The sequence below is a fragment of the Cryptomeria japonica genome, chromosome 2, assembly GCF_030272615.1.
Source record: "Cryptomeria japonica chromosome 2, Sugi_1.0, whole genome shotgun sequence".
NCBI lineage: Eukaryota > Viridiplantae > Streptophyta > Pinopsida > Cupressales > Cupressaceae > Cryptomeria > Cryptomeria japonica.
Window position 1 is genome coordinate 261,304,492 of NC_081406.1, and position 6,000 is coordinate 261,310,491.

The window sequence follows — 6,000 nt, forward strand, 5'->3', positions numbered from 1 at the left end:
GTCGCGATCTCGGCCTATTGTCAGAATTTCGACTCCCAAGGGTAAAATTTCGACAGAGAAGTGTCATCGGATGCACAACATCCTCGTCGGAACTCTCTTGGAGGTTGTCGTAATTCCGACAGTGAGAGATGATGTGGGTCAAACGGCTTTGCCGTCGGTGAATGAAAGCATTGAACGAGTTCTATTTTTAAAAATTGCATTAAACATTTTAATTTATTTGATTCAGTGTTATTTGCAAAAAATGATTATCAATGATGTTTCCTTTCTCCAAGAATTGTCTAGGATCTTTCCGTCAGATAATATGTAACATCGAATGACTAAATTTTTTCTTTACAAATGCTTATTTAATTTAATTATTATCTGAGCGTGAATTAAAATTTATATCTATACGGAAGAAGAACATACAAGTTGAAGAGTCATGTGCAAGCAAATTTCCTAAAAGAAAGCAAGCAGGCATTATCTTGAATGACATGGAAACAAGCTCATCAACTGCCTAGAAGAGAGCAATTGGAGAATGGCAGAGGAAAGTGTTTAAGAGTGATAAATAGATAGAGAGTATGGAATACAAACAAACAATGTCTGGAGTGTCTGATGTGACGTCTCTAATTTATGTCCAAAGGGACTAACTGGTTTTGGAGTTCCTACAAAACCTATTGGGCCACGCTTTGGAGGAAATCAATGTGTTCATGAAAGGAGCACCTTTTTTCTATTATGAGAATGATGGTTTTGCACCGAGGGATATTTGGAAGTCAATATCCAAAAATCTCTACAGTGTGGAACAAGAGTTGGCAGACTCGAAGTATAATTGTCAGCTTTTAGAAGACCAAGAGGTTATGTACACAATCTCCCAATAGAAGAGCGATTTCAAGAATTACCTCTCCCCCCCATGACTATTCAGGAAGCACTTCCTCAAATAAAGGACTATTGGCCTCCATGGGATCAAAGAAAAAAATTAAAGCATAGACTCTAGACGATGTGGTGGTGTCCTTTGTGAATAACTCTACACTATAATTGAAAATTCACAAGGGAAACTGCAAGATAGTGAAGAGAAATACAATCTTGAAAAGTGGAAAGAACGGATCTTGGTTTGGGTGGGGCAAGTCAGGTGGCTCCTCTAGAGGTTGACTAGATAGAAATCATATTAGGATTTGAAAAAGATCACAGTTGTGGAACTTCATGTGCGAGTGATCGATTGTGGTGTTTGGGTAATGCATTCCAAATAGATACAGTTGCATGCCATCAGGATAAAAGTCTTTAATCAAGACATTACCCATTTGGAATGCATTACCCAAACACCACAATCGATCACTTGCACACGAAGTTCCACGAGTGTGATCTTTTTCAAATCCTAATATGATTTCTATCTCGTCAACCTCTAGAGGAGCCACTTGACTTGGCCCCACCCAAACCAAGATCCATTCTTCCCACTTTTCAAGATTGTATTTCTCTTCACTATCTTGCAGTTTCCCTCGTGAATTTTCAATTATAGTGTAGAGTTCTTCACGAAGGACACCACCACATCGTCTAGAGTCTATGCTTCAATTTTTTTCTTTGATCCCATGGAGGCCAATAGTCCTTTGTCTGAGGAAGTGCTTCCTGAATAGTCATAGGGGGGAGAGGTAATGCTTGAAATTGCCCTTCTATTGGGAGATTGTGTACATAACCTCTTGGTCTTCTGAAAGCTGAAAATTACTTCGAGTCTGCCAACTCTGGTTCCACACTATAGAAATTTTTGGATATTGACTTCCAAATATCCCTCGGTGCAAAAGTATCATTCTCATAATAGAAAAATGGTGCTCCTTGCATGAACACATTGATTTCCTCCAAGCGTGGCCCAATAGGTTTCGCAGGAACTCCAAAACTAGTTAGTCCCTCTGGACATAAATTAGAGACGTCACATCAGACACTCCAGACATTGTTTGTTTGTATTGCATACTATCTATCTATTTATCACCCTTAAACACTTTCCTCTGCCATTCTCCAATTGCTCTCTTCTAGGCAGCTGATGAGCTTGTTTCCATGTCATTCAAGATAATGCCTACTTGCTTTCTTTTAGGAAATTTGCTTGCACATGACTCTTCAACTTGTATGTTTCTGCTTCCGTATAGATATAAATTTTAATTCACACTCAGATAATAATTAAATAAAATTAGCATTTGTAAAGAAAATATTTAGTCATTTGATGTTACATATTATTTGATGGAATGATCCTAGACAATTCTTGGAGAAAGGAAACATCATTGATAATCATTTTTTGCAAATAACACTGAATCAAATAAATTAAAAATGTTTCATGTAATTTTGAAAAGTAGAACTCGTTCAATGCTTTCATGCACCAATGGAAAAGTCATCTAACCCACACCATTATGCATAATAGAACAAATCAATATAATAGGCTATTATAAAGAATATATACAAAAATATGAAAGAACATTAAATTACCATTACAAACCCATAAACCATTAAATAGTGAAAATAGATATAAATTTGTAAATGTCTCCCTATAAACACCACAACCATAACCAAAACAAAAAAAGTTCTTACCCGCAAAAACTTAGCTGGTGAGTTGCAAGTCTACAACATCTCTTAGATGATCAAACCGTTTCTTAATTTTGTTCTTCTAGTTAGTCAATGGATTTAGTTGCATGTTCAAGTTTTCTATTTGAAGCCTTTTGTTTCCCTATATTTGAGACATAATAAAATTCTTGTGAGTAGGAAATTGATTCAGGAGTTACGTGTGAAGAATTTGGCAAAGTAAATGATGACAATCAAACTCAAATTTTATCTGTCTTGATTAAAGAATTTTATCCTGATGGCATTAAATTAAAGTTCTTTCTCTATTTTTTGGTGATCTCTGGAGAAGAGGTTGCTTTGCATCGACCTAGGATACATTTAACTTGTGTTGTATCTGTGGAAATATGTATCCTAGGACGATGCAATGTAGCCTCTGCTCCACCAATACCAAATAGAAGAGAAAGTACTTTAATTTAAAGCCATCAAAATAAAATGTTTTCAAGACATATATTAGGTATAAAAGGAAGCCTACCCTGTCATTTGAAGGGGTTTACCTACAATTAAAGTGATCTCTTAATTATAAAATCAAGCATTCATCAAGAATTGAAGGAGAAATCAAGTTAATAAAGATATTTAATAAAGATATCATCTTTTAAATTAAGAAATGGGCAGGAGATTAAGAATACAAACCTTCCATATTGCACACTTCAAGGTATATTAAAATCAGTTTAAAGTGTATTCATTTAGGGACCTTTCATAAAATATTCTCAACTTACATATCATAAAAGGATCTTAAAATATTCATTGTTTATAATGATCAGAATTTGGTTGTTCCATACACCTTCCTTTACTATTTTAAAAATATCATTGACCAAAATATTGTGCAGCAGTAATATGGAGTGCATTTCATCTATTTTATGTCTAAATATTTCATCATACCACTTTCTTTTCAGCGGTGACTGATCGATTGTGGTGTTTGGGTAATGCATTCCAAATAGATCCAGTTGCATACCATTTATCTGTCTTGATTAAAGACTTTTATCCTAATGGCATTAAATTAAAGTTCTTTCTCTATTTTTTGGTTATCTCTGGAGAAGAGGTTGCTTTGCATTGACCTGGGATACATTTAACTTGTGTTGTATCTGTGGAAATATGTATCCTAGGACGATGCAACACAACCTCTACTCCACCAATACCAGATAGAAGAGAAAGTACTTTAATTTAAAGTCATCAGGATAAAATGCTTTCAAGACATATATAAGGTATAAAAGGAAGCCTACCCTATCATTTGAAGGGGTCTACCTACAATTCAAGTGATCTCTTAGTTATAAAATCATTTCAATTCCAAGTGAACAGGCAATCAAGCATTGAAGGAGAATTCAAGTTGGTGCAGGTGCATTTGGAAGACAAAAGGACTCAACGAAGCCATTAAAGACTTTTGAAGGTCTTAGGAGTGAAAAGCCAATCAATTATGATGTCTTAAGGGGGCAGCCTTAAACAACACACACTAAGTTTTGACTGCTTAGGTGTGTTGTGGGCCCATTCCTTCCCTTGACGTCCCTTCTCGTCTGTTTCCGTTAAAAAGACAATCACCGTTAGCATTTGAATTCAAATAGTGTTCTCACGTTTGACTGCATAGAACAAACCAAATGGCATAAGAAACTCTCATCTACCTCGCAGCTGTCATAGAATACCTTCCCAAGGAGATATTCTCATGTCATTTCCTACTTTATGCTGTCGATGAAATATATAAGTGTCCTTACAATGCAGTCAATGCAACAAATAGATTTCCATTTCGATCAGTTTTATTTGCCAATGTACTCTCTACCTATGCCAAAATGGGAGCTTTGGAATAGAGTATGGGCTTCCATCAAGGCAGAAGGTAAGGGCAATTAATATCAGATGCTTATGGTTGGAAATGCTCTGTTTGACATGTTTGGAAAATGTGGAAGTATAGACATGAAAGCGCATGAACTGTTTAGTGAGATGCATCAAAGAAACACGATCTAATGAAATGCTATGATTGTAGGATATGCACAAGATGTGTTTGAAATGGATTTAGAAACTTTCAACCAAATGTGACTAGTGAGTATAGATGTTGTAGTGCAACTGCCCAGGTACACATGCATGCAAAATATGTAAGCTTATATAAGGCACATGATCTATTTGACATAATGCCTCAAAGATCACCCAATATCCAATGACGGTTGGGAGAAAGAAAACATCAATTTCTTGATAATCTTAAATATTTCTTTATTCATCACTATAAATCTATTATGAATTTAGTCTCAATATTGCAAAAATTTATTCTATTATGAATGCAATATTTAGGGATGTAATCTTTATATATATTTTTTAATTAGGAAAAGGTCCTAATAGAATCCCCAACTAATTAATCTAGAGAAAGATACCACTAAAGAAAGAAATTCAATCCTCACCACTATGGTCTTGAAGGCTTTTAAGACACTTGGATTCCTATTTTGGCCTGCTTTTCCTTGACCCTGTGTTAAGATAGTAAACTAGTTTGAGAGAATCTATTGGGTGGGAAATTGTGTATGGTTGCAATTATTTTCATGCATGGAAAGTGATTTAAAGTTTGGACCAATAGAGGATAAGTATTTCTTGAACCTTCAAGGACATGTGTAGAGCACCGCATGGATGTTTCTCCATTATTGAACTCTTTGAATATGTAAGTAAATTATTTTAGGTTGATGACACAGTAAGTGTGGTATTTGTCTTTTCGATATGTTGTGGATAATATTAATCAAATATGGAATTTTTTTGATGCTATATACACTATGTTTTGGATTGAATTTAGGTAAGCGAAGAGGTAATGGAAGAATAAAAGAGGTACACAAAGGAAGAAGAGTGAAATAGGTGGTTTGGGATGGAGGTTACAAGTATCTATGATAATTTGTATGGATAATTTGTTGTCTATAAAGAGGCAAATAAGCTATCACAACTTCAACATGAATGAATGCCTCATCTACAGAAGAAAAAGGTACCTCTAATGGTTTCAAAATTTGTCAAAATAGTTATTATATACCAAATAATGAAGTGGAATATCCTTTAGGTAACTAATATTATCTTCAAACTATTTATTTTGATTTTCATCATATCCTTTCCATGTGCATTTCCCTTGGTTTTAGTCCCATTTTTTCTTTATTTTATTCAAAACCAAATTTATAGATGCCTCTACTTGTCTCACCACTCATTAATTGTTTGGGATTTTCATTCCATTCACCAAGGTTGGCATCTATTCTAAGACTTTGTGTCATGGCCAAGCTAAATGATTTGCCTCTAGTTTCTCTCCAATCTAGTCACCTAGTAGCATGTGAAATCTATCTCTTCCTAATTATTATTCTCTCCATCTTGTTAATGGCCATTTCATTAATGAATCCTTCCTCATAATTTTGGATAAGTGAGACAATGTTAGCTCAAGGAATCTTTTCAATCCTCTTTCAAGATTCTTTCCCAAGTAATAAT